We start from the raw sequence: 26,950 nt of genomic DNA on the forward strand, positions 1-26,950 counted from the left end.
ATAGTTGGGTGTGACTACATCTTAGGCCCTTGACAAATCCTGTTTTACCCTAATAAATGCGACTTCAGCTTCAGGCGTCCAAGGCAGCTCAGCCTTAAAGTTTCGAACGCCAACTTGCTTCATTAGGCCCCTTAAAGGGGCAGTTTTGCCTGCATAATCCGGAATGAACTGCCTGCTGTAACCTGTGTGGAAAACACGCAGTTCTTTGAATCTTTGGGCTGAAGGAAGGACAATACTCGGTGTATATATGCTCAATCAACAATCATTTATTTCGGTACAAATCACAAACAGAGCATTACAACGTCCGGACGGGAGAGATGCCTGCAGAGGTTCGACAGCATGTCTCAAAATGGTGGCAACTTTCACAGACTTTTATAGCTAATCCTGACCCCCCTCCCTGTCATAAAAGCTGCATCTTCACATGTTTTTCTAATTCTTAGTGAGCCTGGCTCCTGACCTTGCCTCCCTGTCTTTCTGTGTGAAACTGGAAGGGGGGTGAAGAATGTGGTTTTATCTCTTCTGCTCAGACACCTAGTCTCCCTGTTATGGCCTTCTTCACATGATTCAGCAGTAAAACATTCTCAAGAAAACAGTGTCAGACCTTCACAGCTGATCAAGGATACAGAGTAATGCACATTTTGTCTAATGAACTACAAATGATTATGTTTCTTTTATTCAAGAGTATAATAGAGACTAAACTACATACATCGCACACCATTAGAACTAAAGGATAATATATGGCCTGCAGCTGTTAAGCTAATTTACTACCTTGACTACTGGTCATAAAATGGCATATATTTAGCTACTTGTCATTTACAACACCCCCTTTGATCTCTTTTCTCAAAGAGATCACTTACAAGACGCATTCCAGGGTCACAAGGTCCACGTCTCTCCATTCCTCAGGATCATCCTTTAACAGAGGCATCATAACCCCCCGGCCCTCCGGCCCTGAGGTTACGGCCCTGTCAATAAGACGAACTACCAGAGCTCTGAGGCATGGGATCAAACAACAACCACATGTGGTTAAGACAGCAGTTAAAACAGACAGTGAAACCAAGATTGACATAACAAATCCCTTCCATTGCCCAAAAACAGAAGTCATCCATTCCTCCAGCGGATTGTCGATACCTGAATGTTCATGCATATTATGGGCCAGAGTCCGTAGCCCCTCCAGTGCTCGAGTTACAGAGCCATCCGGAGCTGTATTATTGGGAATAAAAGTACAACACATTTGTCCAAACATCTCACAAACCCCTCCTTTTTCAGCCAGAACCATATCCAGCGCCATCCGGTTCTGCACTGCCATCAGAGAGGTCGGACCTACTTGTTCTGCTAAGCCCTGAATTGCATCACGGGTCAAATTTGACAGTCGGAGAACGTTATAGTGCACATAGTTAATTCTATCTACGTTTTTATTGGGGGTGACGGGAAACAAGGCAGATAGTACTGGAATGTTTTCAAAACCGGCTGCTATCTGATCTACTAATTTAAACTCATTTGGAACGCCACGCGGAACACCGATAGAATCTATATATGTGGGTGAATTAACAGTTAAATCAAACGACCAAGATGATCCTTTAGGCCACCCTTGACGTCTGCGCCTAGGTGGTCGTCGCGCATGTCCCTCTACCCTCTCAGAATTATCCTTACCCCCTATTATCAGCAGAGGCGCTCCTAGTCTGACCATGGCACAAACACCAACCGCTTCATTTGGTATTCGCACATGCAGACTCCCACCTCCACAATAATAGTACAAACCGGCTCGAGCCCAAGTACCCACGACCGTGGCGCTCGCACGCGCTGCCTCTCCTCTTCCTGGAAATGTGGCCTCACACCAATCAGCCGGGATCTCTCCAGCGTCATACTCCTGCTCTCCGGGATCATCTGCAGTAAAATTGAAACAAGTATAATTAGCTTTCCTAGGTGTGAATGGTCCGGGAATGGTGTTATTATCTATTGGGGGAAATAAAGCAGATAATGGAGCACATTTTCCTGTATTTACTGCTCTCCGAGTAAGTCGGAGCATGCAATCAAAACCCCAGGGGTCCTCTGGATACAGAGGTGCCGGTTCAATAAATAAACGTGGGCGTGCTGTAGCGCATGCCACACAATCAGACACCTTTTGCTCTTTTGTAGTTTCAATCAGCCAGTCCAACCACAGGTTGCTGTCCACGTAGCCTGTGGCACGAGACATCAGCTGTCGGGGTTTCCACTTTGTGTAGTCCATTTTTGTTACTTTAGACACGGAAGGTGGGGCTTTGGTTGATGTGGTGTCGCTGCTAGATAAATTACAGCTTAATGTGGCGTTGTGGCTGGGTAATTTACAGGTAGGATCTTTAAAGTTTATCTTTATTACGCCCCTCGGGTCTTTCCCAAATACATCTACTCCTAACACCAAATAAAACACTTTATCTTCTTTCCGGTACCGCTGCGGTGTAACCTGCCACCCACCAATAGACATTGTAAGTGGATTTTGTGTGTTACTGAAATCACGCTGAATTGCAAACCCCTCCCAACGGCCCCGTGTATCCCATCCTGGGAGAGTGTAACCGGTCACCATGTCCCACTCCTCACACGGGGTGTACCCCGTGGCGGTGGGTTTACCTACAAGACAAGCATTTGTGAATCTTATGTCATGACATGTCCACACTTCGTACCCGCGCCAACTGGTCTGATCCTTTCCACAGTCTATCACGGAACATAGATCAAAAGTGAAGGCTGTGGTGGATCCTCTAACGTAATCCACCTCTATGCCTCCATAATACTCTAAACAAGGATCTGGTTTCTCACCTACATCACGCTCAGAGCTGGTCGCCACAGGGTCCGCGAGAGGAAGAGGAGGTGGATGAGTTCTGTAACTGGGCAACTCACACAACAGAAAAACAGTAGTTAGCACACCAATAGTGATCATAGCTAACACTCCCATCAATTTCCAATTCTCCAGAAGCTTCATTTTTGCATTAGACTTTTCCTCCCCCATTCTAATGCCCCCTTATACCTTTCAAATGTACTTAGACTAGAACCTCTGTCTAAGGAGCTTTTAACCTTTATTTTTATTGCTGCAGCTACCAGTGTCTTCCAGTTGGGTGATTCTCGACTTCTTTCTTCAACCTCAGGGGTAGACTACCCTTTGGTCGTTACACAGATCAGGGTATTATTCTGGCCCTTCTATACTAAGATCTGTGTTTTTTGGGGTCACAGCCGTGTTCCCCTTTTTCGCCAAGAGCCTCTCCGATCGCCTAGGCTCCTCTGCCGCTGCACACTGGCTCCAGTGGTACCAGGTGTCGCCTTTGCCCCTCAGCTGGACCGCGTGAGAGGTTCGAGTGGTCACCTCGAAAGGTCCCGTCCACCTTGGCTCGTCCCACTTTCGCTTATACACCTTCAGCCACACCCACTTCGCCTCTGGCGTGGTCACCTCCTTTCCTGTTGGATCTCCCACCTGCGTAGTGAAACTAGAGACAAGAGCTTTTAGTGCTTTAAACTGTTTCACATGTTCAGACACTTTTACTTCCTCTCTTAATTCTCTTACACCTGCTGCAGGGCCTGGAAATTGTCTTCCTGTCAGCAGCTCATATGGAGTGAACCCAGTGCGCTGATTAACGGCGCACCTTACACTCATTAAGGCTATGGGAAGAGCATCAACCCAATTCATGTTAGTCTGTGCACAGATTTTTGCCAATTTGTTTTTAAGATTTTGGTTCATTCTCTCCACTTTTCCCTGAGACTGTGGATGGTAAACTGTACCATATCTGTGTTGCAACCCCAACATACATTCCACCTCAGCGAGATCTCGATTTTTAAAGTGAGTGCCATTATCTGATCTTACCTTCTCTGGGAATCCATGCCAAGGGACATAATAATTCACCAGACATTTGATCACTGTTTTGCTATCCTCTCTGCGGGTAGGCCACGCCTCTGGCCAACCAGTCAGTCCATCCACACACACCAACAGATATCTACACCCTCGAACAGCGGTTATCATGTCAGTGTAATCAATCACAATTTCCTGGCCTGGTCTTTCTGGCAAAGGAAACTTACCCATCTCTGGTTTCACGGTGGGCTTCGGATTGTGTTGTCCACAAATCAGGCAGGCTCTCACATGTTCCCTTACCAGGTTTTTCATGTAGGGATGCCACCAATGACACAAATCCCTTTCCATCTGGGCCACTCCCACATGACCTAACCCATGAGCTTCTTTGATTTTCTCCTGGGCCACTCCTGCTGCGAGCACTGGTCGCCCGTCGGGCCCTCTCCACAATCCTTCTGATTGTACAGCCCCTCTTTCCTGCCACACCGCCTTTTCCTCGGGTGAGGCTCCTCCCTGGGCCTTCTCGATGTCCTCTCGCTTTTGGGCTGGCAGGTCTCCCCATTCCATACCCATACTTACCATTTGTTTTCCTTCCTTATAGCCTGCCGCCCGTTTTGCTTCCTCGTCGGCTGCTCTGTTTCCTTTCGCCACCCAAGTGTCAGAATCGTCATGCCCTTTACACTTTATGATAGCGACCTCCAGAGGCTCTTTCAGAGCGTCCTCCAGCTGTCTCATTTCCTCCTCATGTTTGATTGGTTTATTTGTGGCTGTTCTAAATCCAGCCCTTCTCCATTGCCCCAACTCTACATGTGCTGCTCCGAAAACATATGCTGAGTCAGTATAAATGTTAACTCTTTTTCCTTTCCCTAATCTCAGAGCTTCTATCACTGCAATCAGCTCTGCTCTCTGTGCTGACTGAGGCCCTTCTAATGTTCCTGATTTCTCCACCAGCAGCTGGTCTCCAACTCCTTTCATCACTGCATAGCCTGTTTTCAATCCTTCTCTCGGATCTCTAAAACAACATCCATCTGTAAAGTAATCATCTGCCTCACTCACCGGTTCTGCTCTCAAATCAGATCTTACTTTCTCTTCAACCTCTACTATTTGTGTACAGTCATGAGGTGTTCCCCCCCCCATTTGATCTGCCATGTTAGTCCCTTCATGTGTGAAGGTCAAGTTTGGAGACTCCAGAATCTTAGTCAGTCTCTGTTGTCTCAATGGGGTCATTGTAAATGCCTGTGAGTTCACATAGGCCACCACACTGTGTGTTGTGAGCACTTTCAGTGGGTGCCCTCTTACAATGTGAGCCACTTTCTGAATTATTTTTGCTACCCCGGCTGCATGTTGTGTGCACATGGGGTGTCTTTTTTCTGTGTTATCCAGGCCAATGCTGATATACATCAGTACTTGTCTCTTTCCCCCTTTTTTCTGAAACAACACACCATTTACTACTCCATTTGTTTCAGAAACATCAACTGAGAAATCAGAGTTATAATCGGGGATTGCCAAATCTGCTGCACGAGACAGGGCCTGCTTTAATGCAATGAACCGCATTTCAGCTTCAGTGGTCCAGTTGAGATTAGCTGTGAGATCTCTCATGCCGTGTTCCCTTACCAAATCTCTGAGAGGTTTGGTTTTGCCCACATAGTCAGGAATGTAGTGTCTGCTGTAACCTGTGAGCCCAAGAAATGACAACATTTCTTTAACTGTACGTGGCTGGGGGTGTGACATAATTGTCTCCCTCTGGGAGGCCAACATGCCCACCGTCTGCATCGCCACCACACGACCTAGAAATGTAACTTCAGTTCTGACAAGTTGGAGTTTTTCTCTACTTACTTTAAAGCCTGTTTTAGCCAGCTGGCGAAGCACCGTCAGTGTCGCTTGAAAACAAGCATCAGCTGTTTTAGCGGCAATCAGCAAATCGTCCACATATTGGATCAGTGTGCATCCTTCAGGTAAAACACATGGAGAAAGAGCATTTTTTAGTACCTGATTGAAAATGCCCGGTGAAAGGGCAAAACCCTGCGGCAGCCGTGTGTAACGCAGCTGCTGGCCCCTGTAAGTGAATGAAAAAATATCTCTTAAAGATGGATGCAGAGGGAGACAAAAGAAAGCATTTGCCAAATCTATGCATGTGAACCACCGCTGATCTGGAGATAAATTAGTCAGAGCTGTGTAGGGGTTTGGTACAGGTACTGTTTGTGTCTTAAGGACAGCGTTTATTGCCCTAAGGTCATGTGCCATGCGATACTTGCCTGTGCCTGACTTTTCAACTGGGAGGATCGGAGTGTTCCATGCAGAGGAAGACGACTCCAGCACACCCACCTGCAGGAGCCCTGAAATTGTTTCTGCAATCCCATTATCTGCCTCTGGACTGTGTCTGTATTGTGAACGCCAAATAGGGGTGTCATCCTTTAATTCAAATGTGATGGGTGAACAAAATGTTAAACCCACATCAGTTGGACCTTTAGACCACAGAGTGTCTGGGAGTTCTGTTAAGCCTTTAACAGCTTCCTCGTGATCAGATTTCTCCCTGCCATGTGTGCGCTTTAAAAATTTGTGCTCTAACACACTCTGATCAGTAGCAGTCACAGAAATTCGATATGTTTTACAACTGGGTGAGTATGAGACATCAGTGAGTTGTGTTTGTTGCCAATCTGTGGCCCTTGTGGCTGTTCTCACCATGGGGCCTAAATCTTTTGCTTGATGACCCTCGTGTACTGCCAAAGACACATGGGGAACCGCTTCATCCCCCATTCTATACCAACACATTTTATCTTCAGGGAGAGGAACAAACGCTGCCACTCCAGCTGTGCCAACATAAATGTCCTGAGAGTTAAGCTCCCAAGTTGTCTCATCTAAACACTCGTTAAACAATTCCTCAAAGCACTCAGTGCGTTCGCGATCATAAAACAAGGTCACGTGGTAGGGGTCACGCAAGGGAGAGTAAACAGACATGGACATTATCCAGGGACGCCAGAGTTGGTACTGTGCCAGAATTCCATCTGATGTGGTCAGTCGCGCCCAGTAAATCTGCGCTGTACGTTCACAATCCTCAGATAACAGCCACCGTCCTCTCATTCCTGATTGCAAACAGGACAGCTGTGTGCCATCTCTCAAAGTCACTGTCAATCCATCAGCTCCACACATGATAGTAGCTCCCAGCTTAATGAGCAGGTCCCTGCCCAACAGATTAACTGGAACTTGTGATGAAATCATGTATGAATGGGTTAAGGACTGGCGTCCTAACTCCGTCTTTAGAGGGACAGTCACTGGCAAAGTCATGGTTACCCCAGAGAAGCCGATAACACTGATTTTTGTGTCTGTGAGTGGGATGTCGTCAGGAGCCGTACGAATGGTGGAATACGTTGCTCCTGTGTCCACTAAAAAGGGCAGGTTACGTCCATGAACCCTTAGTGGCAACAGGGGGTCTGCCCCTCCCCCTATTTCCAGGCCTCTCTGTGGGGTGTGTCAGTATTGTCCCTGCTGCCAGTATTCCACTGAATACTGGCCTGGTGGAGCCATCTGTGAGTTGGGGGCCGACCATTGTCCACGCCCCCTTCTTGGCAAACGTGGCATGTTGTTACCGAACTGCTGAGGTGGTTCTGGGCACTCTCGAACCCAATGTCCAGTCTGACCACAGTTGAAGCACACAGTCCCTGGCACGTACGGACCTCTAGGCGCACCCCTTTGCCTGCCCATGCCGCTGCCTCCTCCCCGTTGACCACCACGTGAGCCCCAATTTCCTCTACCGACCCCACGGCCACCCCAATTTGTGCCTCGCGCGGGTCCCGGTGTGTCTACTGGCAATGCATTAGGATCAACATCAGTCCCCATTTGCTGGAAACCTTGAGCTACCATTACTTTTGCTATTTTTTCATCCTTTTTCTTGTCATTTGCTTTTCCCCTCATTTCACCCAGCTGTAATTTCAACAATTGCTCTTTCATGCTATCTGTCTCCTCAGTTTTAGCCATAACCTCATCATGAGCTGTCTGCAGGCGATGCACCAGATGTTTCTCCCACACATGAGACTCTGCTCCCTCCATGTCGGGATTATCAGTCATGGCCACTCTGACCTTTTCGGGCACACCTTTTAACACAGCGTCTCTAAACCACAATTGTTGCATCCCCTCTCTACCAGGATGCTGGCCAGTGTTAAGGGCCCATGTGGCTTTAGCCTGTTCTATGTACTCCCTTGGAGTTTGATCAGGCTTCCACAACAACTTCAAAATCTTAGCAGCATTTGGAGTGGGATATTTTTCACGTAATGCATGAGATATTTCATTCACAACACGGCAAAACGGGATGCTATCAGCCATCAATGCTGTACCTGCTATTTTTTCTATGTCATCCAGTGCTGTGCCTTTAACACATCTGGCCACCACAGCTCTGAAATCACCTAGGGCCAGTTGAACACCTGTTGTTGCTCTATCAAATTCTCTCAACCACCCTGCACCTCCGTCTGTAATAGGAGGTAATAACTCAATCAATGCAGTTACATCTCCCACCCCATATGGCTTGTATTTCATGTGACCCCCAGCGGTCACCACCAGGGGAAATGATCCCGGCAGAGACAAAGTGTCCCTGTCATCCTGGCTCCGACGTGTCATGGGGTGTGGTTTGTTTGGAAGTTTAGGTTTAGCTACTCTGCCTCTTCCTGCTTTTTCTCTGGCTGCTCTATTGTAAAAGGCCTCTTCTAGCTCCGGCACTGCATCTAATTTCTGCTTTTCCCAGACACTTACTGGTGTATTATCATCCAGTGTGCCTGATAACCAGCCCTCGTATGCGTCCCCATTGGGCCCGCACACCTCACCTTTCTCAACCTGTGGTGCAACAACTACTCCACTACATGTCTCATCCTCAGAAATTTGATGACGCTGCTCTAGAGTTATTATAGCTGTTTCAAGCAGCCGCACAGCCCGCTCTTCTTCAGACTCTACCTGCTGGGGAGACTGTTTCATGGGCGGTGACTGCACTCCGCCACAAGCTCCCTCTTCATTAACGAAAGTGGAGCTTTGTTTTATTGTTTCACCCCTCGGGGGTGGAGTAGGTCGTTTGGGCTCTTTCGATATATCACAATCTACATAGCCTCCTGTAACTTCTAAAACTTGGCCATTTTCACTAGAGAGACAGCCCTGCTCCACCCTCAGCACAGGGTAGAGGGGGGCGGGGGCCTGATAGGGAGGGGGAAAGCCAGTGAGCGATGACTTCACCGGAGAAGCCGGCAGCATCAGCTTCTCAGGCTCCTCCCTTCTCTCCCTCATCCAGTGCTCCACCCCCTGGCATGTCACAGCCCACCTTGTTACACGGGCTTTCTCCTCCTGAATTTCCTGCAACTTTTTCCCGAGTTTCCGCCTGCTCCAAAAAGCAGCCTCCTCTAACTGTGTACTAATGTCCTGTTCTTCTTCCTGGCGCTTCTGTGCTATTCCCAGAAGTAATTTTGCCAACGAACTTCTTGATTCTCCTCTCACTCCTTCCTTATCACACAACTTTTTGACTTTGGCTGCCACTGCTGCAGCCTTTGATTTTTTCTCACCCACGCTGCCAGGTCGCATGACCCTCAGCGCCCGCAACAACTCCTTCACCTGCTCATCAACAGTTTTCCACTCACCCTGCATTTCTCCTCTTTCTATGTCAGATTTAGGACCCGACATATTCACAACACCACACACTTCTCGCCCTTGCACTCCTTTTTTCTTTTTTTATTTTTAATACTTTAAATGTTTGCACCACAGAGTAATACACCCAATTATGCCCGTCTATCTCTATGTGGCTCCGAATTCCCTCTTTATTCAAATTTCACACTCGTCAGGGGACAGGCACACAACAATTTCAACCACTGAAACGAGGAATTCAACCTTTTTATATTTCTTCACTAATCTAGACTCAACGTTTGTTCGCAAAAATGTGTCTTGTTCTAGTCCGGAATAAATGTGAACCCGTGATTACACGGCCGTTCCAGTGTTATATCCGTAGCTATGCGGGGGCCCTCACCTCCCCAAGTCACCACCTCGGCACCCGGACGCCGCCAGTCCTGGCCAAGCGTCCCTGGACAGGAGGGTCGCCACTCCTAGGGCAAATGTTCCACAGGTACACTAGGCATCAACCTTTGATCCTAAAATGTGTATTTGCTCTAATGTCCTCCTAATCAAACACATCAACCGTCACTGTCACTGTGTTCACGCTTCACACTCCACACAAAACACACTCAGAGCGCGCCTCAGTCACACTCTCCCTCAGTGCGCGCTTCACCCACCAGACAGCACCCAGAGCGCGCCTCGCAGCTTCACACACACTCTCTCACCCAGAGCGCGCTTTGACACTCACACACAACACTTTTCCTCAGCGGGAATTTTACACAGAAACCTCTGAGCTCAACTATTAGATCTTCTTAAAGCACACTGCACCATAGACCAAAATACCCTTTTCTCTGCGATTATGACCGCCACCACGGGGCAAAGTCGCATCATAAAAGTGATGCTTGCATCCCCGAAGTTATACCTGACATCATAAACCAGGTGTTGCTCTGTACTTAAATTTTTACTTTGTATTATGGCCGCAGCCCTTTATACTCGACTGACGCCACAAACCACCGTCAAAACCTCTCTCAAATGTACTAAAATTAGCACCAACCACTACTGCACTTCACGGCCGCACCACCGGAACACGCCGTATCATAAACCAAACCTACGGACGTGTTTCGCTCTCGCGTTGCCAGCGTCCAACTGCACCGTGAAGCCAGTATCTGCTTTTCCTTAAATCAACTTCTATTTCATAGCCGGCAAAAGCCAGGACGTCACTGACACCATAAACAAAATAAACAAACCTCGACTTCAATGTACTGAACTTATGGCCGCGTCTTCAGAATAAATTCTAACGTATTATTGCTACAGAAGCCAGTATTAGACAAAATTTAATGTGGAAGGTAAAGTGGCTGCAACTAGCTCAACGTAATATCTTATTAGTTTCTCGGTAGAAGCAGTTTACTGCAACTAGCTCAACGTAGTATGTTATTAGTTTCTCGGTAGAAGCAGTTTATTTAACACACTGGAATTCAGCCTCAACTTATGTTGTTAGTATCTTGCGCCAAAAACCAGACACCGACAAATTTACTGTGAAAATACATGTGACTCAGCGAACAGATTAATTTGGAAAGCCCAATATGCACATTTGGTATAATACAACAGGTTGTGCTTACCTTTTTGTTGTTAGACCGGTCTTCCGTTCGCCTTGCCCCACGATCTCACCAAAGGCCAAATCTGCACCTCCTCAGCACACCAAGTATCCGGGTCACGGCACCAAGTTGTGGAAAACACGCAGTTCTTTGAATCTTTGGGCTGAAGGAAGGACAATACTCGGTGTATATATGCTCAATCAACAATCATTTATTTCGGTACAAATCACAAACAGAGCATTACAACGTCCGGACGGGAGAGATGCCTGCAGAGGTTCGACAGCATGTCTCAAAATGGTGGCAACTTTCACAGACTTTTATAGCTAATCCTGACCCCCCTCCCTGTCATAAAAGCTGCATCTTCACATGTTTTTCTAATTCTTAGTGAGCCTGGCTCCTGACCTTGCCTCCCTGTCTTTCTGTGTGAAACTGGAAGGGGGGTGAAGAATGTGGTTTTATCTCTTCTGCTCAGACACCTAGTCTCCCTGTTATGGCCTTCTTCACATGATTCAGCAGTAAAACATTCTCAAGAAAACAGTGTCAGACCTTCACAGCTGATCAAGGATACAGAGTAATGCACATTTTGTCTAATGAACTACAAATGATTATGTTTCTTTTATTCAAGAGTATAATAGAGACTAAACTACATACATCGCACACCATTAGAACTAAAGGATAATATATGGCCTGCAGCTGTTAAGCTAATTTACTACCTTGACTACTGGTCATAAAATGGCATATGTTTAGCTACTTGTCATTTACAACACCTGTTAAACCAAGAAAAGAAAGCATTTCTCTCACAGTCCGCGGTTTTGGGTGTGTCAGAATTTGGTCTCTGTGTGTGTTCATCAAACCCACTGATTTGTGTGCGATTACCCGGCCCAAAAAGGTCACTTCAGGGCGAACTAACTGCAGCTTGTCTTTACTTACTTTAAAGCCGCATTCTGCCAACCTATTCAATACAACGAGCGACGCCACTGTACAATCCGCTGCTGACGGGGCTGCAATGAGAAGATCATCAACATATTGTATTAATGTACAATCATCAGGCAAATTACATGACGACAGGGCTTCTTTAAGCACCTGATTGAAAATACCTGGAGAAAGTGCAAAGCCTTGTGGCAACCGTGTGTATCTGAGTTGTTGGCCTCTATATGTGAATGAAAAAATGTCTCTGAGTGACTCATGCAGAGGAAGACAAAAGAATGCATTTGCCAGGTCAATGCACGTGAACCACTTTTGGTCACATGTGATAGCTGATAAAGCTGTGTACAGATTTGGTACCGGTGCAGTAGTAGAGAGCAATATTTCATTAATGGCTCTCAAATCATGTGCCATGCGGTATTTTCCTGTTCCATGTTTCTCCACTGGTAGAATTGGTGTGTTCCACAGTGAGTGAGAGGGCTCTAACACCCCGGCCCTTAACAGGCCTTCTATTGTTTCTGTAATTCCTTCCTCTGCTTCAGGTTTGTGTTTATACTGTGGTCTATTGATTGGTGTGTGTGATTTCAGCTGGAACAAGACAGGAGGACACTTAGCTAGGCCAACATCCGTGGGCCCTTTTGACCACAGACTGTCAGGCAGATTCGACAGTCCAGCAACTGCGTGAGGATGATCTACACACTCCTCACCATGTGTTTTTGAAATTTCTCTATGTTCCAAGATCACTGTGTCATCACAGGCACAAGTTATGCGATAGGTTTTACAATTTGGAGCATAAGATAAGTTAGGAATTTGGGTTCTTTGCCACCCTGTGTCGTCCAGTGCTCGCCTGACCATTGGACCTAGATCACCTGCACCATGACCTTGGTGGACCGCCAATGTAATGTGAGGGGTTGAATTTTCTTCCACATTGTACCAAAGCAGTTGTGCATCAGTTAATTTCACAGCAGCGGCTACACCTTCTGGTCCGATGTAGATGTCATGTGTTTGCACATTCCACGTCTGACCCTCAAGATCAGACTGAAATAATTCACGATAGGTGTCGTCACTATCTTTATCATAAAACAAAGCCACGTGGTAAGGTTCACACGGAAGGAGGTAAACTGCCAAGCTCATTATCCAGGGTCTCCACAGCTGAAATTGCCTCAGAACATCCTCTTTCACTAGTCTCCCCCAGTAGATGTCGGCTTTTGCTCTTTCACATTCTTGAAGCAGATATTGAGTCTTTGAATTTGTTCCCAGGCACGGAAATTGCTGGCCCCCTGGCAGAGTCACAGATAATCCATCTGCTGAACATGTGATTGTGGCGCCCAACTTCACGAGCAGGTCCCTGCCCATGAGATTTACTGGCGCTTGCGATGACACCACATAGTTGTGTTTCAAAGTCTGCTTGCCCAGCTTTGTCAAAGCTGGGTCAGTCACTGGCAGAGTTGTTGGGATCCCGGAAATACACACCACGTTCGCTGTGTGGCAGGACAACTTTGCACTGTCTGGTGCTGCTCTCAAGGTTGAATAGGTTGCGCCAGTGTCCGCTAAGAAGGGTAATTCTGTCCCTTCTACAGTCATTGAAAGCATGGGATCTGCCATTTCCATGCTGTTTGGTGCTCCACGTGCCTGGGATTGGTAGCCTCTTCTTTGATAGTTCTGACGACGTTCTGGGCAATTTCTGCTCCAATGACCCTCTGCTCCACACCTCCAACAGACATTCCAAGGCACACTGCTGAGATTCCCCGTGTCACGAGCTCTTTGTACTCCCCCCGCTGAACCACCACGTCATCTGTACGATCCACCGGTTCCCCAATTCCCTGTGGGTTGGTTCTGCCTTGGTGCATTGGCGGGCCATCCGTCATTAGTGCAGGGACCCGGGCCACTATCTGGCCATTCAGGCCCAGGACCAGGCTGGGTCGCAAGTATCATCATTTTTTCTGTTTTTTCTTTTTCCTCTTTTTTCTTTTCGCAGGCTTTGTTTCTGGCCTCCGCCAACTGTAGTTTGAGCAGAGACGCTTGTGCCTCCTCCAACTCTTTTTTCTGCTTGTTCGCCCTGTCCTGCTCCAGCTGTAAACGATGTGAGACGTGTCTTTCCCACTGCACCAAATCTGCTACGGCAAAATCTGGGTTTTTCTGTAGATCTTCTATGACCTGATTTGGCAGCCCTGCCAGCACCGCTGAGCGAAACCACGCTCGATGTTCACCTTCTCTACCCGGATGGGTACCTGTTTCTAACAACCACTGATCTCTGGCTTTTTCTAAAAACTCTCTAGGTGTGTTTTGGGGGTCCCAAGTTATTTTAGGTATGGCTCCTGTGTTAGGGGTTGGGTACTTCTCATGGACTGCGTCAGACAAAGCACATTGCACTTCATGATAAGGCAAATCATTTGCATAGCGAGTTGTGCGAGCTATGGCCTCTACATCTGCTAGCCCACCACCGAGCATGCACCGCGCAGAAATGGCGCGAAAATCACCAATCGCAAGCTCCTCTCCTTCTGTTAGCCTGCCTAATTCACGCAACCACCTTGCCCCTCCTCCCGTTATAGGTGGAAGCTGTTTAACCAATGCCTCCAAATCTCTTACTTTGTATGCGCGGTACACTGGTTCGTTTTTTGCACCAGCCACTAAAGGCAAATTATAATGAGTGCCGGCAGCTTTTTCTGCTTTGGTCACAGTTTTACACTGTCCCAATTTTCCCTTGCCTTTTGAACTCTTAAAAATAGGCCTCCTCTGTCCCTGTTCTTTTTTCACCTGTCTTGACCTAAGATTCCTGGCTATACTTGGTTCTGACGCGACTCCTCCTCCGTCGTTATCTTCGTCATCATCTTCCTCCTCTGAGGTAGATGAATCATTGTCGCTCTCCTCTTCTGCCATGCTTTTGGTCATTTTGTCCTTTACGGTCTTCAGCGTATTTAATACTTCCAATAGCCCTTGCGGGGCTTCAAGCATTCGTCCGAATACTTCTCCTGCCCATGTGTCTGACTTGGCCATTGCTTTGGAGTGTTTTGACCTGCTGGTATGGGCCTGCTCTTCTCTTGCTGGTGTTGGCAGCTCAATGAAAGCCGGTTGTGCTATCCTTTCCACCGGTGAAATCATTTCCTCGTTTGTTGGGGTCCGATCCGCTTCTCCAGTCTGGTCTGGCAGGCTCTCTCTTGTTGCTTCGGCTTCTGGCCTGTCTCCTCTCTCATGTGAACAGGAAGGCGAAGTCAAGCCTTCATCTGCGGCTGATGTTATCACTTTCCCTCCCCCACTCAGGGACTGACATTTAACTGTCATAGGCCCTTCGTTATGAAACACCAGTGGTGCCCTGGTGTATTCAACATCAGCTACTCCTCCTACAACCGCTGCCGTCTGTCCATCTGGGCCCTGAACTTGTCCTCCCCTTAGGGTCATTACAGGCATGACATGTTGTCGTCCTACAGCATTAGATGTTAATGTGGCCCAAGGAAGTATCTCTGCTGTGTGATACTTGTTAGCATCTCCTGGTTTTGGAATCCAGTTCTTCATTTGGTCTTCCAGCTTCTTATTTTGCTTTTTCAGTTGTTTCAAAGCCTCCACTATGCTTTCCATATCTTCTGTTTCAGCTGTGTCATCCTCCTCCATCCAGGAAGATGCTCCGTTCCACAAGAACATCCACTTGCAACACTTTGCATGAGTTTGCTGTAGTTTCTTGATTTGTTGGTTAATTCTCCAGTTAATTGAACGTTTCTCTGCCTCGGTTTGCAGTTGTTCCAGTTGCTGCTCACATCTCTCTCTTTCTATTTTGAGCACAAGACTTAGGGCTATTTTGTCATCCAGCCCTCTCTGTTGGGAAGCAATAAGCTTGCTTAGCTCAGCTTCCATTGCTTTGCATTCCTTCTCAGCTAATTTTGATGATCCAGGAGAAGCCAGGCGAATGGCTCTTTTTAGCTGTTCCTGCTGCTCCATCAGAGGCTTATAGCCTCTGTGCCCAGTAGTTGTCATGCTCGGGCCGTCAGCCATTATCCTAGAACACAGGCTTACCTCCCTTTTTGTGACGTTATCCGGCTCCTCCTCCTGGGTCAGCCCGCAGCTTCTGCCTGTTAAGTTTCACAATTACTTTCACTCCTCCAAGGGTCACTGTCTCCTTGTGATCTGCTTGGTAAGACACACAGCCAACGCAGTGTGTCAAGACTTAACCAAGCCTCTTTCAATATTCACTTTTAATGACTACTTTTTACTCTGTAACATAAATGTTATAAACTCATATACACTGCATATTAACTTTGGGGCACAAAACAATAACACAGCTCGAATGCATTCACACAGCCTTAAATTTTTTCACAGAAAATTGCCCCAAAGCAATATCATGTTTGCTCACAAAGTGACAAATACACCCTATTATTTACCGAGCGAGGGAGCAAAGGACCAATTAAATCTAAACTCCTCAATAATTAGCTGTATAGCTCGCTCTACTTCAATGTCAAACCATAATACTGTGATTAGCTTTATTCAAATCAAACCTATGTTTCAAAGCCTTTCAAACACACATCCACACACACAATTTCTACCACGCACTTTCAAGCACACATTTGTCTCCTTTAAATCTACTAATCGCTTGGAGACATCTCCACAGATAATTACATATTGTTTCCCAAGCAAGCATATCAAAATCAAAACCGTCTACTACAGACTCTACCATAGCCTGAGCAAAGTGGGCGGCCTCTGTGGGCTCCCAATTTGGATCATTTTCATTCTCAGTTATCTCCTTTAAGCCTCGAAATAGAAATATGCAACGTTGTATATAGGCATTTAATTCATGCACCTCAATCTCAGACCACACTGTCATCTCATAAGGTGAAACACCTTCCTCAGTCACTATTTGACATTTACAGGTCACCTCCAACAAACCCTCTTCCTCTGCAATTTGTATGTTACAGGTTGCAAAATACAGCACAGGCATGTTTGCTTGTATTCTATTTAAACAACGATTTAACCGTATTAAATGGGACTGTTTAGTGCATGGGACACAATATAATCATTTATTGTTGAAGGGACAAATGTCAACGGGGTTCTAACAGGTCCACTTTATTGCGTGCTCATAAATTATTGTTATCTGGGTCACTCACCCAATGTGCTTTATTGTTTGAAATTATTAATTATGTCACGCTTATTAGTGGCTCATATTTATTTACGGCCTATATTTGAACTTGACTACAAAGGCAGAGCATCATTTCATCCTTTCAGGGTGAAACACTCCACTTTCTCTGTGTCATGGCAGCTCAGAAAACTTCATGAACTTTACTTATTTAAAGGTATAGCTTAAAATCAGTTGTGTTATCAGTATAAAATATTTAGGATTTAATTAAATTATTTTCAACTGACTTACAGCTTACTACACTTTATCAATCCGGACAGTCACGCCGAATGAAGCTTCTGACCTTCAAAGGCTGAGTGCCAACTCATTATAAGCACATTTGCAAGGTGTGTCTGAAAATGATTAAAACCATTCTTTTTCAATTAGAAGCCATTTATATTGTTATAACATCAAAACCAGCAGCTTATTTACAGGATTTCAGCAATAAAAAGCCTTCTGCTTATAAGGCTCACACACACTCTGGGCAGGAAGTGAAGAAGCTCCGTTCTCCTTCCTGCCACCTGCTCATTTGCATGTTCACACACCGTCTAAAAATAGCTCGCAGCGCTGCAGTGCGCTGTCGTCACACACAGGGTCACACAAAGCTCAGACAAAATTCTATTATTTTATATTACAAAAGACGTCTTATATTTACAATCACTGACAGGCCTGACAGATTCAGCACCTAACAAATTTCGACAAATTTAATATAACGGGTCTCACCGAAGAAAGATAACTTTTTTTACGACCAATTGAACAGTATCTGTTACTTCTGGAACAGTTTCTGACCTAATTTCTAAAGAGCACCTACACAATTTCAAGAAATTTAACCATAACGGGTCCAACCGAAGAAAGGTAACTTTTTTGTAATCAATCAAACAGTATCTGTTACTTCTGGAACAGTTTCTGGTCTAATTTCTAAAGTCCCTAACTCAATTTAACAGTATCCAAAAAAGCACATGACACCATTTAAAACGGTGAGGAGATTCTAACTCCTAGCTTGATTCCGGGATGCCCTGTACCCCACAGTTAAGCCAAACTGAACTAACCCTGTTCGCCGACAGGTCAAGACCGCGCGTCCACGGCCAGGAGGGAGCGTAACCTCCGGGCTATGTGCTTCTTAGCAACTTCTGGTGCCGTCCTATAATAATTTTCACCTACACAATTTGAAAAATTTATCCATAACGGGTCCAACCGAAGAAAGGTAACTTTTTTACGGCCAATACCAGCCTCTGTTACTTCTGGAACAGTTTCTGTTCTAATTTTCTAAAATATACCTAGCCAATTCCCTACCAAACTACCTGAGCCTTTAACCCTTTAAGACCTACCATAGAACCAAGTCCGCCAGAGCTTATATTATATTTTTACATGCTGTGGAGCCATTTTTGGGAGCATTTCAAGTTGCTATACATCAATACAACCATTACAGCCTAAATTTTAATAATATGTCTGCATTAGGTGCATAGTAATTACATAAATTGCAAAAAAGTGCAATAAACTACAAAAAATTTGAAAATCGTTTTTGTTTTTTTAACATATATTTCTAGTTAGAGAAATTTAAGAGGCTCATCCCTCAAAACTGTAAATACAAAAAAGTTGCACAAACTAGTTTCCCACCACAGGAAATTTATTTTGAGTGTCTTCATAGTTTTATTTTTGAAATACACCAATTTTTATACACTGCAGGAAAAACGAAAATAAATATTATAGTGCAAATTTGCAAAATAACAGCATATGCATCAAAATAAACTATTTCCAGCAGTGCAATATGAGTCCTAAGCATCCCAGAAACGACACAGAAAGTCATAAACTTAAACATAACTTTTTAAAACACAAGTATAGGCTCATAAGGCCCCGATCGTAAAAAAACTACATTTCCGCAAAATGACGTCACTTCCGGTTTCGGGCAGGTCATGCGGTCATGTGATAGTTCGCGCTGATGGACGTAGGAAGTGTTACAAACAGCTGATCGGATCGGCGAAGCGTGTTTCTGGAATATCATGTTTTTGTTGCTGCAATTGATTTTTATGCAGTTTTTGCAAAGCTATATGTGGAAGGAAACTGACCTAGGACAAGCTGATGGCATCAGATGTAAGTACAACTCCTCCGGTTTCATATGCAAAAAAAAATATTGCGCTAGCTTAAGTGGTTGCAGAGCTACCGGGATTTAAAAATAGTTACGCAAAATGGAGCATGCCCGCTCCGATCGGCTGTAAAGGGTTAACTCAATATCCAGGGACTCAAACCCAACATTATTACATTCATATTTCTTCAACTTCATTAAATACTCTTAAGCAACATTAACTGCATAACACATGGTGATTCTCATCAAAATCAAAACAGACACCCACCAGCAACGTCAGTGAGTAGACTTTTAATTTAATGCAGCCCAATTTGGCCCAATTTGGGAATCAACTCAACAGGCAGTGCCTTACCTTTTAGATGCACCCGCGGAGCTCACTCACATCAGATCCCTGGTCCGTGCCTGTCCGCTCGACCACCTCAGACCGTCCACACCTCGCACATCCACCCCAATACCACAGGACGAGCCCCCAAAATGTTAAGGTTCAAAATATTGGGGATGGACACCAGAGGAAAAACCCACAATAACAACACTGGTCCGGTCGGGTTGAGTCAAACGATGATTTAATGATCACACACGTGGGAGATGGACACTGTATGCAGACAGTCTCAGATCTCGTCTCAAAAAACACATCATCATAGTTTTATGAAATCAGGGTATTAGAACGCCCCTCCATGCGTAGTGACAGGTGTAATACAATCAATGTTGACAATTTTATTTAACACAAAGAATAACATTGTCTCCTTCCCGAGGGCAGACGCTGACTGCCCCCGTCTCCTGGAACCGTCTGTACCCTGCTAAGACACAACATGGCAGCTACAAGGACTCTTTCATTTGTTAAGACCATCAGTGTGTATTGCTCTAAATCAAGTATATAATATTAAATGAATATTGCTGGATCCGCTACTTCTACTTAAAACATATTAAAACATGACTAAGCACAAAATCACCAAGAATAACATCTTATAAGTGCTGTGTAAGCGCGTGTGGCCTTCCAAGCTCAATGCCTTTGCCCTCCATAGATCAGCCAGACTCGCGCTGGCTGTAGCTTTTAACCTTTAATTAACTTGAGCACAACTCTAGAATAAGCAACAAACTGCAATGTGTATGGAATGATCATGGTTACATCTGCAATGGAAAATCATGTTATTATTCTGGTACCTGTAAGAAAAGATCAAACTAAAGTTATCACCATCACTGTAATGCAAAGAATAATGTAAGGTCAAAAACTTCAATTTATGTTTAATGCAAAGCTGGTTATATACTTCTAATGAACTAATAATGCCATATTAAAATATTAAATGATAATGAGAAAAACATCCCCTCCTTATTTTACAGTAACTAAGAGGGCTGTCAAAATATATCTGAATCCTTCATAAAGACAATATGGGCAGGCCAATGCTAATCATGGCTTTCATATGCATGAATGTTTTTAGCGACTCAAAAAATACACCACTGAACTCATCCCCTTTTCTTTCTGTAATGAATCTCTGGGCTTGTGAATTACTGTTTTTAAATAAAGTACATGTAAGTTAAGCAATAAGAGTAAGGATGTCTGTCTTATGAAATTTAGAGTTTAAAATTAATCAACATTTGTTGTTCTAGACTGTGGACATTAATCATCGGAGGGAATGTGTGCTGAAAGCCCTCACCATCTTCCTGGGAGAAGATGCAGATGGCCTGATCAAGGAATACCTTGTAAGTTTCAACAGTTTGTCAGCACATCTTGTCAAAGGGACACAAAAAAAGTTAACTGTTAGAACAAACATAACACGTGAACCATAGTTGGATTGCTGACATGTATTTATTATCATGACCATATTGGACATTATGTAATTCCCAGCAACAACACATTACATATTGGATTGACTTTGGGCTTACTTGATTATTTAAGTTCAAAGGAATAGTTTGACATGTTGGGAAATCTTATCTTTCTTGCTTACAATTTGATTAGATTCAGATTGATACACCTCTCTCTGCTGTTTCTGGTGTGTGATGACACCCAGCCAAGAAATAGCCCAGCACATAACACATATTGGTACATCACCCAAACGCTTAATCACAGTAAGAAGTGAGGCTAATGATGATTTGTGTTTGTGTCTTGTACCCCTCTGTAGGAATGTGGAGCAGATGATGTTCAGAGGGACCTGGAGGAGGTCACCGTGGCAGTGTATGTGATTCGGAAGGAGGGCCATAATGCGAAGGAACAACTGTGTTTGGACATATAGCATGTAAAATATGTAGTCTCTTTTGGATGTTGGGCCTTTTTTATGCTCCAAGAGACCTCAAACCCCAATTTAATGTGCTTTTATACATACTTTGTATGGTATTTTTATTTATTTTTTAATTATTTTTTCAGACATATTTGCCTTCGTTTCAAGGGAAAGGTTGCATTTCAGGTTTGATGTGCTCAGTTATACAACAAACTGTTGTGACATTCTAAAACTCTGAAGGAGTGTTTATATTTTTTCATCCCCATTGGTCAGCTACACTGTTCAGATATTTATTCATTGGCTATAGCTGAAGAGAAGTTTCTGTATACTCTTGGGGCACTTTTTCATACTTGACACTATATGAGTTGAGATTGATATTTGTGTAATACTGTGTTACACTTTGATGACAACTTTGTGGTCCTACTAAGCATTACTTGCATTTTGTGCATATGTGTTTTAAAAAGGACAAATGTGTAATGTGTTTGACCAAAAGCTGTGTTGGTTGCCATAAAGGTAATACTTTATTACATTTATACAATAAAGCATTAAAAAAAAAAAACATTGGATTTTGAATTTTTGAAAAATATTTTCAGCCAACTTAAAATTTTGATTTAAGCTTTATTAAACAAACTAAAATTTCATTTTAGAGTCACTACAAAAAGTAATTTACACTAAACCACATTATTAGGTTAGCAAAGAGCAATATTTTACTTTTGGGTTATGCAAATTATTGGGTTGGAAAAACTGAAAACTTTAAGTTGAAATGTCTTAATTTTAAGTTGGATTAATGCAAAATGTTTATTTGACAACAATTAATTTATTAAGTACATGTAACTTAAATCAGTTGTGTTAATCTAATGTATTAACTTCATTTCAAAGAACTTAATTAAATTTGGTGTTACCAATTGAAATAATTCAATTAAATTGGTTCAACTATTTTCTTTTTTCAGTGTAATAAAATAAATATTCTTCCGTAGCAATGACAAAGTATAACATAAATTATTCTGTAGCAATTACACAAGAATATCCAGTAATGTCCCTGCCTACAATTAAACACATTCACTTACCGATAATCGGGGGCATTTGCTGTGGCAAATGGGTTCAAGCCTTTTACCTCAAACTTAGTCACTGCTCGGTGACATTCGTCTATCCTGGCCTGAAAGGAGACGCTACTGGTAGACTGCGGTGAGAACTGCCAGCATCTGAGCCAGACTCTGTCTGTCTCTCTCATCATGGTCACCTAAATGCACAGTAATGGCACGTTTTGTAATAAGGCAGATCGCGCTAACATAATATGCACTTAGTTAGTTGATTATTTACCTGCCGCATTACCGTTACCGCTGCTGCTGGGTTGAGATTCACGAGTCCGGAGCGGAATTAAGAACACAACATTCATTTAAGGTCATCGCGTGTTTTGTGCAAATGCTTTTGCATATTCGTAGTGTTTCCTCCCTTAAATGAAATATCTACTTTGCAAGTATTGCAAGTTGCCCTGTTGTCATCTGTTCTCCTAAAGTGTAACCAAACTTTTGAGCGTTTGAGCCACCATGTTTCCTGCCAGGTAAATGACGCTCCGCAACGTGGTGACGTCATTCGGGGCAACTGGAATCGATAAGGGAATCGTTTGCAAAAATGGCAAACAATTCCAAGGAATTGAAACAGTGGGAACTGGTTCTCAACAAGAACCGATTTTCGATACCCATCCCTAATTACAGTGCTGTTACACAGAATGTATGTTAGTCCATGCAGCATTAAATTTTGAATATGATATTTTTGATAAATAAAATTCATACATTCATAACAATCAGTATGGTGTTTTTGTAGTAATTGTCACCTAAAACGTTTTTTCATTTGACGAGTAACACTATAAAAGAGTTAATATCAAAATGAACTCTAGTTATGAGTTACATTTTACTCTTTATGGTAGTAGAAATTTTACTCCATGAGAGTTTAGTTTTAACTCCTATAGAGTTTAAAAATCAACTCCCAGAAAAGAGTTACTCTAACTCTGCACTAGAGTTCATTCGATGGTCACGCATGTACACTCAAATGTAGTTAATCTGAACTCCCAGAGAGTTTATTCCAAAGACCAGAATTTGACTTTACATCAATAATAAATTATGTCATGTCCAAAAACATGTCTGTGTGATTTCACAGAGTTCAAACAGTTCTGAGATTACAGAGATCCAGCTGCATGATGGGAAATATTCAGGCTCTCTGCAGTACTGATGGACCTCTCCATGACCCTAGTGACCCTCCAGGCATTTGCCCCTCTGCATGTCTGTGTTTTCAAACCAGTTAACTGTGTGAGTTTCACAATGCAGGAAAACAGATCAAACCAGTTTGTTCCAAGAAGTCAAAATTCAGGTTTTAGGCGAGGTGGAGCCTGCTGCGCTCGACAGGAAGTCCTGACACTCAGTGTCTCATTGTTTGCAGGTGAGGTGATCCAGCACAGGTGAAGTGAGGTCTTCAGCTCCGCTCTGTGAACTCGTGGATCTGTGAGGAGAACCAGGACTCAGCGTCACTGCTGTAAGTCTCTCTGATCATTCCGGAAAGTGTTTGTGTTCAGCAGGCAGCAATTTTCTCCTTTTTTTTTATCCTTTTTACATCACAGATATCTGATATTAAATGTGCTGTTGTTGCTCTCACACAGTGACCTCTGACATCAGCTCTGATCTTTGGCTGATGATGTCATGTCTTATAATAAATATTTGTACATGATGATCCAAATGTTACAATCCCAAACCAGTTATTATGTATTGTAACTGTACTTTGATGAATATTGATGTGTTACAAGATCGGCTGTGTGAACTGTAGTTGTTTTTGGTGTATACACAGATAGTTCATCACGTGTTGTTGTGAAAAAGTATTTCTTCCTTCCTGGTTTCTTTTTTTTTTCATATTTGTCACACCTACAACTTTTAAACCGGAAATTCAAGTCCATTGCTCAGATTCAATCTGCAGATAGTTCATCACGCGCTGTTGTGAAAAAGTATTTCCTCCTTCCTGGTTTCTTTCTTTTTTTCATATTTGTCACACCTACATGTTTGAGATGTTTTGTTTTTTTTAAGTCAGACACTCGAGTAAATACAACATTTCTTAAATTATGATTTTATTTAAGAGGAGATACCTGCCCTCTGTCCAAAGTACCTGGCACATAATTTTTCAAAGCACTGAAGCTGTTTTTTCCAAGAGACACACACAGACACACACACCACCAGTTTGCCCATCTGTATCTAGAGTCCCAGATTTAAACCCTGAGGGAGTGTCATCAGGGGGACCAAAGGACCCACTCATGATCCTCTACCTAATCACATGAGCCAAGGTGTGAAAATAGGTGTAGGTCACAATCAGCCAAGGTTTCGGGTGAGCTCATTGTGAAACTTACCCTACCCTATCATGTGATTTCCTGAGGTCAGATGGCCCAGGATGTGAGTGGGCGTTAAGGCATAGATGGCACAGTTGGTGTCGTAAGGGGGTTAGGGGCAGGGATAGCTCAGTAGGTAGAGTGGTGGCCCCATGATCGGAAGGTCGGGGGTTCGATTCCCCTGAACAGCTACCCTGAGGTACCCCTGAGCAAGGTACCGTCCCTACACACTGCTCCCCGGGCGCCCAGTGGCTGCCCACTGCTTCACTGAGTGAATGGGTTAAATGCAGAGAGGGATTTTCCCGACGGGGACCAATAAAGTACACTTTCTCAGTTTAAATCTGAGCTGAAAGAAAAAAAAAAAACTGAACCTACACTGAAGTAAGCCACTGCCTCTGTTCAAAGATGGTCACTGACAGTGGACACAAATGGCCTCTTTTACTCCTCTTTCAAACCATCTGTCCTCTCTGTCCAAAATGTGTACATTGGCATCCTTGAAAGAGTGACCTTTGTCCTTTAGATTCAGATGGACAGCCGAGTCTTGTCCCTGACCTCAGGAAATCACATGATAGGGTGGGGCTAGGTTTCACATTGAGCTCACCTGAAACCTTGGCTGATTGTGACCCACACCCGTTTTCATGCCTTGGTTCATGTGATTAGGTAGAGGATCATCAGGGTGTCCTTTGGTCCCTCTTGGGTGGATACTTCCACAGAGCTTAAATCTGGGACTCTCCACTATTCGACCCTAGAACTGAAGAAGCTTCTTGGATGAGAGGTGAAACGTCTCAAACGTTTCAAAGGAGTTAAAACTCTCTCTGAGTCTATGGTTGATTAATAAACTGGAGTGGAAGACTGCTGCCACTCCCCCTCCTCAGCCTGAATAATAGCAATGCTGCTTGTCGATTGGATGGTTTACTGTGTTTACTGTACAGCTGAAGGTAGAAAGTGTCTGGATCCATTAGACTGTAAACAGAGAAACTGATCGTTGATCATTTGAAGCTTTGCAGTAGAAATGTCCATATTCTAAATAAAGCAAACAGTGTGTCAGAGCTGTGTTGAGGTTCGTTCGATTTGGGTAAGAGAAGAAAGCAGGCTGAGTCCGGGGTAGGTGTCGAAAATAATGATCTTTATTTTACACACTTTGCGCAGGAGTGTGGGAAGACAATTTGCAATACAATCCTTCTGCGAATGGACCGTCCCGCATCCTTATATTGGCGTGATGACATCACAGTTAGATCTTTACTGGAAATGATAAAAATTCCCCACCTCTCAAAAAGTTCTCCTTATATGGACATCAACTGCTACTTTTAGAGAAAAACAAGTGTGTATTATATTGTGCATTTTGTGAAAGTATATCTATTAGAAAAACTGTCCTCAGACGACCCTCCTATTCTTACTAAGTGTGTGTGTGAACATGCGTGTCTTACATAAGTGTGTGCATGTTGTTACAGGCCTGAGTACATGCAGAACTGACTGTAGACAGGCCAGGGTCCAACAGGACCCACAAGTCCGAGCGGTTAACAGCCTAAGCAAATAGAAAGAATAATACAGAACAACAATAGACTGACTAAAGTACTGATAATCTGTGTGCATTAATATTTGCTCAGAGTAACATAGATGTGATTCAAAGATTATTCTGTCAACTGATTCAAGAATGGTAAATGATTAATCCATGATAATTCTGATTATAACTGTGATCATAAGAATACAAAATAAAATATCTCTTGTCCACAGCTGAGCCCCAGACGTCAGTGTGACTGTGAAAGAACAAAGCTGCCATCCATATGCAAACTTACGGAAGTGCAGTGAAGTCATGCTCTGCAGCTTTCTTTTTTTATTATTATTATTATCTCTTTTATTGGGACAGCTGTTGAACATAACAGTAGTTTGCCTTTTTACATTTTCTTTGCTGTCACATTTTAACTTATAATTGAAAAATAAAGAAGACAGAGAAAGAAGAGAAAAGAAAAGAAGAAAAACAAACAAACAAACAAAAAACACCCCCCCCCAAAAAAAACAAACAAAACAACAACAAAAAACAAACAAACAAAAAAAACGGTTAGGAGGCAGCAGGGCAGGTAGGATTACGTAGAACTCAGGGTTGTAACATCATACACAAAAATCACACCTCATATGCTTAACATAGTCTGTCCATTTAGACCATATTACGTAGAAGGTATCCCTCTGAAGTTTAAGAGAAAATGACACTTTTTCCATCGTATAGATCTCTTGTACAGAATGTATCCAGTCTTCTATCGTTGGTGGTTCAGGCTTAAGCC

General features: G+C 43.8%; 2 long non-coding RNA genes across 2 annotated transcripts in view; one reads left to right on the forward strand and one right to left on the reverse strand.

The window, feature by feature from the left end:
* LOC145426168 (uncharacterized) overlaps positions 1–26,950 on the forward strand; it is a 537,068-nt gene that overhangs the window by 202,191 nt on the left and 307,927 nt on the right. The gene's annotated exons all lie outside the window — the stretch shown is intronic.
* On the reverse strand, positions 247–11,731 carry LOC145426170 (uncharacterized). The gene is made up of 2 exons (XR_013906900.1): positions 11,008–11,731; positions 247–3,452 (listed from the first exon to the last, which is right to left on the reverse strand). It is a non-coding gene; the product is annotated as an uncharacterized LOC145426170 (long non-coding RNA).

Source organism: Astatotilapia calliptera, chromosome 3 (genome assembly GCF_964374335.1).
Source record: "Astatotilapia calliptera chromosome 3, fAstCal68.1, whole genome shotgun sequence".
NCBI classification, from domain to species: domain Eukaryota; kingdom Metazoa; phylum Chordata; class Actinopteri; order Cichliformes; family Cichlidae; genus Astatotilapia; species Astatotilapia calliptera.